The sequence below is a fragment of the Melanotaenia boesemani genome, chromosome 2 (assembly GCF_017639745.1).
Source record: "Melanotaenia boesemani isolate fMelBoe1 chromosome 2, fMelBoe1.pri, whole genome shotgun sequence".
Classification (NCBI taxonomy): Eukaryota; Metazoa; Chordata; class Actinopteri; order Atheriniformes; family Melanotaeniidae; genus Melanotaenia; species Melanotaenia boesemani.
The window spans coordinates 22871509-22884187 of NC_055683.1; the positions used below are offsets into that span (position 1 = coordinate 22871509).

The 12679-nt window shown below is 38.5% G+C and overlaps 1 long non-coding RNA gene across 1 annotated transcript; it reads left to right on the forward strand.

The window, feature by feature from the left end:
- The first annotated feature begins 944 nt into the window (after positions 1–944).
- LOC121653526 lies at positions 945–12498 on the forward strand. The gene is made up of 3 exons (XR_006012805.1): positions 945–1160; positions 10628–10633; positions 12485–12498. It is a non-coding gene; the product is annotated as an uncharacterized LOC121653526 (long non-coding RNA).
- Positions 12499–12679: the final 181 nt, after the last annotated feature.

The following is a 12679-nucleotide window of genomic DNA, read 5'->3' on the forward strand; positions in this document are numbered from 1 at the left end:
GTCTCAAGGTGTTCCACTAACACATGTCAGCTGCATTTAATTGAGGCAAATTCAAGCGAGACCTACAAAGCTTGGCTATGTGGGAGGTCCTGAGGAATGTAGGAAGCCCTGACGAGTGGATGGTGGAAAAGTATAGCTGGCTGAAAAAGAGAGGAAGCTGAGAGTTGTCATTTTCTCAGCAGCTGAACAAAGACTGCTGATGGAGATCAGTGACGTGTGGTGAGGTTGATAATCAATATGCATCATCACTCTTTGTGAATATATTAATCATGTGTGTGTGCGCGTGTATTTGACCTACATTAATTCTTCACTGTTATATCTCAGCAGAAGCAATCTTAACAGTCAAAATCGTACCTGGCAGCAGGTGAAAATAAAGTACAAGAAAATATTTCAGAGTGTTAGGAAGCCTTTGAAGTAATGTATTTGTTCAAAACATGCGTTGAGCTGTAGCTTCAAATTGTTGGTGTTAAAATTTTCCAAAACCTGTAATATTAATCAGAAGGAATATTGTGTTTAAAAATCCAGTAGAAATAGGGAGACATAAACACCAGAGAGTTTGAGTAGAATTGACAATTCTCTGTTTCCCAGAAGAATAAAAGTTACATATCTCTTAAGAGGAGGTCAATTCTTTAGCCTTAGCTGCTGAGCTCTAGTACATGAAATGCAGAGTCCTCAGGTTCAGCCAGAAAGACCTGCCTGTCCTCAGAATCCTCCTCTTTTGTACTGTTACAATGCATGAGACTATGTGTGTGTATGTTTTGTGCCAGTTCATGTTAATGTTTTTTATGCAGAGCGTTGCTTTTCTTCTCAATTCCTTCTTCGGGTGCTGACGGGTGTTCAGTCCTTGAAGAGATCCGCAAAACAACTCTGCACTGTCTGTATTATCCTTATCTTATCTTTCTCTGCTACTCTTCAGATTATTCCGGCTTCAAGGCCTGCCCTTTTCTGGCCTCTTTATTTAAGGTTAACTAGGTGAAAGAGCTGTTTTAGGAAATGTTAAAGTCTTAAGCTGTTTTCTTTGTTATTTATCATCTAGCTTCTACATGTAAAATGCTACTGCTATTATGAAATAATTCTGAAGCAATGTTTCTGTTTTCACACCTGCATTTATTTTGTGAGAAGTACTGAGAATAATATTATGCTAATATTTACAACAATATGTTGCAATGTAGATACCAAGACAACGTCAGAGGATCATTGCTACTCCTCTGCTATTCCTCCTTGTGGAAACCCGTGGGGCTGGTGACCTGAATGCCCTTTGAATTAAGCGTGCAAACTCTGCAGGGTCATTAAGAAAAGGCCAAGCCATGGTTACCAAAAAGGAACCCTGTCTCCCTCTATGTCTTTCTCTTTCAATTTAAATGAGCTTTCTCTTTCTCTATGTTGCTCTCTCTCACTTTCTCTTTGTCAGTTGCACTCTTTAAATACCTTAGACCTGTATTGACAGGTCTCAGCTGATCTCAGTTTTACTGTTAGCCAACCAGAGGCAGTCTAGGTCGGATGTTCGTAAAATTGAGGAGGGGGGTTAATAAGGTATTAATTAGTTTTAATGAATACCATGTTCTTTTTAGTTTAATTTCATGTTCAGTACTTGTATAGTTGCATTTCTTAAGTTGCATTGGTGCTGCTCAATTTATTGCTTTTTTGGGACAGTGATAGTGGTGATATGATAACAACAAGTGTGATTTTTTTTTACAGAGCGACTGAAGGCTTCCATGATGCTGAGGCAGACAGGGGGCACAGTCAGATTCATGGAGGAGGAGGATCTAAGGGAGCGGGATGGGGTGGTGATGTGGATGGTATCGAACAGATATGGAAGAGTGAGGTTATGAATGGCATTGAATGTATAGAGGAACAGTTTGAACTGGTTATGGTGCAATACTGGTAGCCAGTGGAGTTGCTGTAGGATGGGTGTGATGTAGTGATGTAGTCTGGGCAGCTGCTCTGTTATGGAGCCAGCCCCTAGCGGATGAGGGGTGAACTGCAATTTTTTGCACTTCCGCATATGTTCCCGTTCTGTCATTACAGATTGGCATACTTTAAATTGCACCATACTCTTGTTACCTAATCCAATGTTACCTAACAGCCCCCCCCCCCCCCTTTTTTTTTTTTTACATGAACAACAGAAAAAGATATTCACTCATGGTAGAAAACATCATTTACTGAACACGTCAAAAATTAGAGGGATGACAGACGTGCACTGAGGAAGCCATGTCAATGCAGTCCTTTTGAAGCATCAGATGCCCACAGCCAGCAGATGGAGCTCTTTGTCGGTGTCAAATGTTTCAACACAGTGAGCTAATTTCATGCATTTGTGTCCAAGTTGACTCATGAGGCCTCGGATTCACCATCCCTACCTATATGAACCGTGGACTTGAGGACCCAAATGCAGGCTTAAGAAGCAGGGGGCAGACCGAAGGTGCAGGTAAAAGGTTTAATAAGGTTGAACTATATAACACAAAAACTCTGGAGGCAAAAACTTGGACATGGCATGAAAAAAACTAAAGTAACATAAAGCAGAAGTCAAAAAATGAACTGGCAAGTGAGGAAAGAAAACCAATGGCTTAAATACACTGAGGAACTAATGAGACACAGGTGATGTGAATGAACAAATCAGACCAGATGAACTAATTGGCAGAAACCAAAAAACACAGAACATGACTCCAAATACAAGAAACCAAGATCAAACCAAAAACATGACAAAAAACAAACACAAGAAGCCAGAACAAAAACCATGAATCATGACAGCAAAGGCCTGCATGAAAATTATTTGTAAAAAGCTTTCTAAATCAGTGGTACAAAGTCATTCACACAGTTTATGTTGTTGATTTGGTATCATTACAAGATAGTTTTATTTTAATTTAATGACACATTGTACAACAATGAATGAGGCTCACACATATCACACATTTAGCATTTTAATTATTTCAAATTGACAATGCTGAGTGCATCAACTTGAAAAGTATCTTTAACAACTCTAAAAGTCTCTGATTGTCATTTTCTGCCCTATCTGACCTACAGGCCGGAGCAAGTAGTCCTGCCCTATCCCAGAGGAGAAGATGACACACAGGGTTCCCAGGATCATGAAGAATAGACTGAAGATGGCAATAGCTGCTGCTGAGATATTGCACTCTGAGAAGAGAGGAGAAGTGAATAAGAATGATAAAACAGAAGATGGAAGTGAAAGGAGATGGAGGAGACAGAAGGGGATGTGGTGGTGATGAATAATTGAAACAGAGTTTAGCAATAGATGGGGAGGTTGCAGTACAGTATTGTTAACATAATAGCTGTTTCAATATAGCATTCAGCTGAGTTATGACACAGATAATTAGCCTTTAGATTAGCCCCACTTTAGAAAATAGTCACTTTCCAAACTAGCAATAACGCCATTTACGTGACAGATACGATGCTTCAGGCTTGTAACAAGATGATTACAACATGTCTCTGTCTTCCTGCTGCACCTCTTTAGTCTGTTTTTCAGAAAAAAAAAAAACTTCTTTGCTTCTCTGTAACACTTCAGCTTTGAATGATCCTCTGAGAATCTTTTTCCTCCAACCACTCTGACTTGAATAATGCCAAATGCAAAATGTCCCCACCTTTGCATCTTCATTTACTTCTTCTGTTTTATTTTCTGTTATTCTTAATGATGATACAATGGGCCATTTTATCTCTTTTTGACTCCATTATAATCTTAATTTAGTAACTTTTGCAATAATAACTGCACATCATGTCACAGTTAGTGTAGTAATAGTGAAGGACCAAATGTTAGCTGATAGGTGGGAGGCATAAGGGTGTAAATAAATAAAATTCTGTTAGAGAAAACCGAAACAAAAATACAAAAATATAGAGCAGAGAGTGATACTTGAGTGGATGGGAGAACAATAATGTAATGCAAGAACAGAACATGATGGATGTTTAGAAAAGCAACAAGAAAACCTACAAGCACATATATTACACTCTGTGTGATGATTATTGATTGATGAAGCCACAGCCACACACACAAGCAACCAAGAAACGCGCACAGCAACAGTAAGCACTGAGAAAACAAAGAAAAAGTTTTTAAACTAGAATCACAGACATCACTTTTCCCTCAGAGATAAACGTTAAAATGGTAAATGGTCCATATTTATTTACTTTACTGTACCTGGAACAATACCCAAACTGCTTTACATCATACATCACATTCACGCACTGATGGCGGAAGCTGCTATGCAAGACACTCAACCACCACCCATCAGGAGCAATTAGGGGTTCGGTGTCTTGCCTAAGGACACCGACATGAACTCGACTTGGCCGAGGATCGAACTGGCAACCCTCAGGTTACAAGACGGCCGCTCCACCTTGCTGAGCCACGCAGCCCCAGAGATAAAGGATTAGAATGTGATAAGAAATGTTCATCATGACCAGAAAGAGAGTTCCTTAATGCTGGCTGTTAGCATGTAGTGATCTAGCATCATTAAAGAATAAAAAATGCTTAAATAAAATATTAATTTTTAATAACCAATATAAAATTTTAAATGAATTAATATTAATATTGAAGCAACACCAAGCTTTTTATTTGTTTAATGGAAGCCTGTAAAACCACTAAAATACTAGATGAATTAATAGAATAAATTAATTAAGTCAAGCTAGTCAAATTAAATCTAATCAAACCAGTTTCAAGAGGCTAATGACTTGAGTTCCAAATTCTAAGGAGTTCTAACATGATTCAAAGGGAAAAATCACCAGCCATGACCAGTTAAAATAAATGTGAATATTTATTAAATTAGTCTAAACATGCATAATTGTCGGAGGGATTTTTACAGAGGTTGAATGGAACAAACATAAATCAAATAAAGGGAAATTTCAAATAAATTTCAAGTGTGAGGTTCAAAACAGAATATTACTGTAAAGTAATGTAGTATGTGGAGAAAACTGAAAACAGAAGTTAATTAACTTGTGGTGTTAATTAAACTAATGTTTAAAAGAGGGCTAGAAAGGATTTCTGAATCCTAAGAAAGCTAAAAAGAGTCTTATCTGTTTAAGCCGGAAGCTTAACTGAAAAGCAAATAATTTCACTAAACCTGTCAGAGAACCAACCATTTCTTAGCAGACAAGCAGAGAATGATGAGGCAGGTCTCGTCCGGTTCCATTGGACTGAGCCAACTCACTTACAGCCATTGTGGTGACACTCCAGCGCACAGGAGAGAAAGCCTGGACGGGTGGTTTGAATCCCGGCTTGGCTTCCAGGAAGGCCCAAAGATTTGTCACACCTGGTGGTCCACAGGTCTGGGTCTGCAGGTTCTGTCTGCTTATCCGTTCTCGTCCTGAGACGCTGTTGGATCTGTGGTGTCAAGAGATAATAAAATAGTGAAAATTGTCTGCTGCATTATGGCAAAAATGATAAATGTTCCAGCTTTGATGAGCCAAAAAGAAAAAGGAAAACTTTGTAAAACTGGTGCTAAAGCATGAAAAGCCTGAAAAGTTATCAAAATCAGTATAAAAAAGTAAAAAAAAAAAAAACCCTATAAACTAAACAGAGTTCAAGTACTTATAAACAAAACAAAGAATAAAATGTAGTCTAGTACAAAAAAAAAAGGCATGTGCAGATGGGGGTGATGTGGCTCAGTGGGTAGAGTGGTTGTCCTGTAGTCCAAAGGTTGCAGACTGGAAAAGGAAGATGCACATAACTTAAATAAGTTGTGGGATCTATGACTATCTAAGGTTTAAACAAAGAAAACACATTAGCTCACTGATACAGAATCATCTAAGTCATCATGGGACAAGAGACAATTATCATCTGTAAGATCTAATCAGTGGCAAACAAACAATCAGTGTAAAAGCCTTGAGGTTACATCTGTGAATAAATTACACATCATCAATTAACTAGCAAAATTACACTGACATGAGCGGCATCTGGCTTCTCCCTTGTCACCAGTGAAAAAATAAGAGGATGCTCCATGCTTTTTCCCATTTAAAAGTTGTCTTAAACTAATCTTAATTAATAAACCACATCCTGATCTTGGGGAGTTAGAAAATATGAATAAAATATGAATAAAAACAATTCTTATATACTGTACACAACTGAGTCACTGTGGATTAACATGTAAAAGTACAATGTATTCCTGATAGATGTGTGCTGTGGTGTAACTTATTTATACTGAGCACTGGTGGTGGGAGAGAGCACCCTCCTCTCCTGCCTCCCTTTCTACCCATTTTCTTCCCCCCTCTGTCCTCTAATACTGGATCTCTGCAGTGTCTGGGGTCACTGAACTACAGATTATATAACACCAAGATCACTCACTACAGATCACTCCAGCATTCATCATCTTTACTCCCTGCCTTGCAGCACATTGGAGAGATGTGTTTATATGCATGTATGAAATGGAGAGAAAAGAGTGTGCGAGGGAGAGAGATGGGGAAGGAAATGGTCTGAGGTAAAGACAGGGGAAAGGAGAAGAAAGAGTGAAGTGCTGAAATATGTTCAGGAAACTGTTGTGACATTACATAAGAGAACTTGACTGAGGACAGCTGTCTTTTGCCCTCTTCACAGTTGCTTTCCTAATCTATATTCTCCTTGATGCATATTAGTTTCTCTTTCAGCCTTTGCTCTGTACACATTCACTTGCTGAATCTTTCCCTTTTTCAGTTTTTCTCATTTCCTCTCCTTTGTCTTTGCATATCGTCTTAATGCAGGTTTGGCAGAATTATTCAGCCATGCTAAAAGAGTCATGTGGAAGACAGCATTGAAGCCTTTTCACTTGAACATGTCTGAATTAAAATCAGTTTGACAATACATCAAAACAAATTTGATGTCTTCTGGTCAGATGACATGAAGTTATTGTGCTTATTGAGCACTTGCTGATTCATGCATTATATTCCAGTGTACTTCCAGTTATTTGTATGTTAACATTTGCTTTATGTCATATTTGGTGAGTTTTGTTAGGAGCAGAAAGGGCAAGACGGAGAATCTAAATGTAGGAGATGACTAAGTAGGGGATATAGCATTTTAATAAAACTGCACAAAACCAAGTAGGTCTCAAAGAGAGAAAATCCAAATACAAGACGTAAACAAGAACTAGGAAAGACACACAAGGAATGTACCACTACATCTTAATAAATAATGAAGCAAAACCCCAAACATGTCTTTAAACTTGTGCCTTTTATTTGTCAATTTTTATGCATTAATTTTGGCTATCTAGAGTAATATTAAGCTAACACAGTAGCATACTCGTTGATCTCCTGACTGACACAATTAACCTCAATCATTAGTTCCTTTTTCAGTACAGGCTACTTTTCACGTTATGTGACCAAGCAACTGCAAAATATTTCCCCAGTGCAATACTTCATGTAATCGTCTTTGCTTGGGAGCAAATGAGAGAAATAAATCTTCAGAACTTCAGTCTGCTGCACTGTAATGACCATGAGAACCTAATGTCAGTGTAGAAATAACTACAAATGTGTTCCAAAGCTCGATTTGGGTCAGAAGAGTAGTAAATAATTATATGTAAATCTCTGTTTGTAAAATGAGCTAAGGTATTTTTAATCCATAAACATAGATATGCAACCTATGGACACAGATGGTACATTAATGCTGACACTTTTGCAATCTTGGATTCAATATCCACAGATATACATCCTATGCAAAAAAGAGATTTGTAAGCAACTTCATTCTTCAAGTGAGCAAGGAACTGCTCACAAGTCAGTGTAGCTGCAAAGACCGTGTTGGTGCTGTCATAAGTCTCTAGAGTCTGTTTCTGCCCTTCTGTTTCCTTTTCCCGTTTCCCCATGTGTCTTTGCAGTATGGGTGTGGGTGTCTCTCTGCTCTGTCTGGATCCTTTAGCACAGCTGCAACTCACCATAACATCAACTCTGCACTTTTACTGAAAACATTCTTCCAAGTGAATCATTTCAAGCTTTGTCCGTAAACACCACTGTACTTAAAGCTCAAATATCCTGTCTGCTCTTTGAGTCCAGAAACTTGCCACTATGACAGGAGCCCAGTTGTCTTTTATCATTTAGATGTCTCCAGTTTTTGGATTCAACTTTCCTTAACTGAAGTGGTTCTTGATTATATGAACTGAAAAGAAAACATTAATTTACAAACGAATAAGAAGACAAAAATCTGTGTAAAGCAAGCTCACAGCGCTTTTATCAGACAACCCACTAATACCCACACTGAGTAGCATCCAACTTTCTCACAAGGAGATCAGTCCCAAGTGGCGAACTGTGTCCTGATAGTACACAGCTGCCTCGAATGAAGATAGTCCACAGTATTTAAAGGCGAATGGCCGGCCTGAAGGGTCCTGAACAGCCAGCGACCAGTCCTGGTGGAGGAGGGTGAAACCTTGGTGCAAGTCCCACAGCCAATCCTCTCGATGCATTGGCAAAGCAGCATTTGCATAAATGGCTGCAGGATGACAAGCCTGGGGCCGTAACAATTACCACCACAGTCAAAAAGTACTGTCAGTCAAAAAGCAGGGAATTCTTCCACCCTGGTTTTATGGAATGTTTTTCTATTATTCTTAAAACTACCTCTGATTTTTTTTTTTTTTTTTTTTTTAAGAACTATTATATCTCAACAATGAAGACTCTGGTTTGATAACAACAGCTGGGCCAAGATGAATTGTCATGTTTACGCTTCAGCAGGAACATTCCATGAAAATATTTACATAACATAAAATCAGGTGTCTGGTGCTGTTTGGGTATTTTCCTTCAGAACATTATAACAGACTTTCAATTAGTTGGCATTATTTTCTTTGTAAATATGCCATTATATAAAATTTATTCATAAAATGTTTTTGTTGACCCTCAAAAAATATATCAGTTTCTCCAAAACATACATATAATTTAAAATTACTAGCCACTGTTGTTGATTTGGAACATTTATACTTAGCCATTGATTTTGATTCCATCTCTTAAGATATTTTTGACAATGTAATTTATATTTGCCAAGTACAGTTTTACATGAGAACAGTTTCAGAAAATATGCGAGTGATTGATTTAAGGCTCCCGTTCTGTCTCCAGGAGAAATATTGATCAGCAAGTTGTTTGCTTTTTATTTTTGGTGTTAAAAAATACTAGTTTAAATCTTCCAGCAGAGTTCCCTCCTTAATAATTAGCTCGTGGATGTGCACTGTGTCTCACGTGCCATGCTTTCTCTATTATTTCAATATTCAACTCTGTTTCCCATTTTCCCTAATGTAAATGGTTGATTCCCTGCTGTTTTCCACCAAAGCTTGATAATTATTTTTTAAATCTTAAAAAACAAAACAAAATGAAACCAAACAAAACAAATTTGCTTAGTGTTATGCCTTTTTACATCCAAGTTTTTAGGTGGGTTGGGTCAGGTGCCCCAGGTTTAAACTTCAGGCCGTGTACATAAACTCAATATACAAGCCTATTTTTCTAATTTAAATTACTTTATAAATTACTATAATTTCCCATAATTGTAATTCTATTATTGGGTTCATGCATGACCCCAAACCCCTTAACAGATGTTGATGCTCCACCAAGGCCTGGGTCAGATAGCTCTGTACATCCCATTCCATGTCCTTCCAACATGATAATAATCTCTTAAGTTTGGTAGAGACATACCCCCTTTTTGTTTAGGAAACTTAAGTGTTTTATATTTCACTCTTAGGTTTTCCCATTCCATATTAATTTAGATATCATCTTATCCATTTTTATTTATTTCTCTTAAATCGGTCCTTCGGCCCCTAATAAATCCAGTTTCATTTAATTAATTTTTCAAATCTTTTACAAATTATTGAAGTGAATAATTTGCATTCAGAATTTTGCAGTGAGATCGGTCAATCATTTTTAATTCCATGATAAATGCTCACAACACTGAAAGAAAAAGAAACAAATGCTCTGACTTTGTTTTATAATCTGTATTTAAATAGAAATAATTACAGATATAAACCTATATTCTTGATTTAATTATGAAAATATGTACAAATACCTTCAAAACCCAATGCAGTATAATATGTATATGGAATTAGTAATTCTGCCACACCTTAGGTCACACTTTATTTCACACACTGGTGAGACACACTTACAAGGACTTTGACACCTTCATAGATGCAACTTGTATCCTGCTTTGATTGGTTTTACCTTACACACCCTATGTGTTTATTTATTTATTTATTATTATAATCATTATTATTATTAATAATAATAATTATTATGATTATCATAATAATCATAATAATAATAACAATAACAACAATAATAATAATAATAATAATAATATCTAGTTATCATTACCTTAATCATTATCAGAACTATTTTCCCTGTCATCATTGTTAATGTTGCTATTACTTTTATTTATTTATTTTTTTGTTGATGTCTTTTGTCTTTTCTTCTTTCATAAATGTGCACTGGTCTGCACTTCAGAGTGAAGCAGAAATCACCAACTTGGACTGATACCATGACCAACACAACACATGTCTTGTTGAAAGATATCAAACCTTTTTGGTCTGGCCTTAATCCCATAACGTTTCTGTTTCTGCAATACCTTCCACACATTTTGATTTTTCGTTATATGAACAATCATTACTGAAGAACAAAACTTCCTCAAGGTAGCTCATACACCATTCTCATGCCTCGTGACTGCAAGGCAGCTCTCCTGCTGGAAGGCAGTCAGATATCTGTCAGTCCCTGAGAGATTCTGAGCTCCTCTCATAACCCCCAAGGTGTAATGAAAGCAATGAACGTTAAAAAGCGTTGTCAAAGCATTGACGGTAGGCTTTACCTTGATTAAGCACAATAAATCAGGACCTTCCTCCCAGATACTTAAACAAATTTTTGAATGGACGAAGTGTCATCGCAAGCAAAATCCCCACTCTGTAACGGTTTTCCCAGAGGACCCGATAATCGACCACAACAGGAGCAGGATAAGGCAAAAGTGATTTATTGTATAGGTGGTAGTGCAGGGAAACTGGAACAGTCTGACAAGACGAGGAGGGAGGATCCAAGAAGACTGTGGCGTTCAGGAATCTGCAAAAACTCCAAATATAAGGGCAAAAATCCAAAATCCAAACAGCGTGGTCAATATAGCAGGCAGAGGTCATACACAGAGTGGCAGGAAAGAGACTACTTATCCGTGGTTGGTCCAAAACAGGGTTCGATATCCAGGTAGACTTTGGGCAAGATAATCCGATGAGGGTCAGGCAAGAGAAATCCGTGGCGTAACAGGGTCAAAGACAGGAGATCAGGAACACGAAGCAAGGCTGGATATCAACAAGGCAAGAGCAGTTGACCATCTGGCAAGGAAGCAAAGACTGGAGAGGGTATAGGTAGAGCAGAGCACAGGTGAGACAAGGGAGCAATCAGGGAACTGCAGGTGGAGTCAATAAGCCTAATAATTGGACTGGAAGCCCGGCAGAGCAGCCACCATGACACACTCTCTTCCTTCAGCATCTCTCACCTTGTGTTGCTGCTCTGTTGTTAAAAGGGAGCGATCAACAGATGGCTCCAAGAGTTTTTCCTTGCATACGACCACACTTCCACTACTGTATGTAACATATTTCACTTGGCCATTTTTGCTCCCAACTATATTTTCATGTTGTGGCTCAGATACTGCAGACACGGTATCACCCTCAACACTCTTAAAATCATCTACAGCATGTAGTCAGTAGAGTAAGGTTTGTAGTCAAATATCAGTGTGTTGTATTCTATTCTATTCTATTCTATTCTATTCTATTCTATTCTATTCTATTCTATTTACTGTCATTTAACAGATGTGTTTCTCGAAAGTGACTTACACCTTAGAGTAAGAACAACATAAGCAAGAAATCAAACAGGATGGGACGTAATAATTAAGTGGTAGTCAGACTGCTGTGAGTCCAGTTGGACCCAGGTGTTGTCATGTAGTGCAAGGTGCAGTGCTTTTTGTTTTTGCGCTTCTCCTCCCTACAATTGTCCTTTGTTTAATTACAAGATCACAATTTCAGCACACTATCATCTTGGGCGTAAGTGCACGCAGCTTATTTAGTGCTGATTTGTGCTAAAATCTGGACAAATCTTTCAAACTCATTGCTTAAAAGTGGATAAGGACTCTGTGGATCGGAGTTTGGTAGATTGTTCCACCAATGGGGAACAACAGAGGAAAAGAGTCTGAAGAGACTGATTTTGCACCACTTTGTGGTGGGAGTACTAGGCGTCTTTCACTGGCAGAGCGAAACTGTCGAGTGTAGCTCTGGATTAAGAAGTGGAGGTAGACAGGAGCGGTTTGGATTGTTTTCAACCTCTACTGAAATTATTGCTCTTTGATTAAGTATCACCTCCTGGTTTCATTTGTAGCCCAGAAGGCCATGGTGTGTTTTCACACCATGCAGGGGGTAACCCAGCAGGCCATGGTGTGTTTTCACCATCACCAGGGGGACCGGAGGGTGTGCTCCAACTACAGGAGGATCACAAAATCCTCAGCCTCCCTGGTAAGGTCTATTCAGGGGTGCTGGAGAGGAGGGTCCATAGGATAGTCGAACCTCAGATTGAGGAGGATCAGTGTGGTTTTTGTCCTGGTTGTGGAACAGTGGACCAGCTCTATACCCTCTTCAGGGTCTTGGAGGGGGCATGGGAGTTTGCTGAACCAGTCTTTGTGGACTGGACTTGTGGCATTCGACCGTGTCCCCCGGGGACTCCTGTGGGGGATACTCCAGGAGTATGGAGTGCTGGACCCCCTTTCACGAGCTGT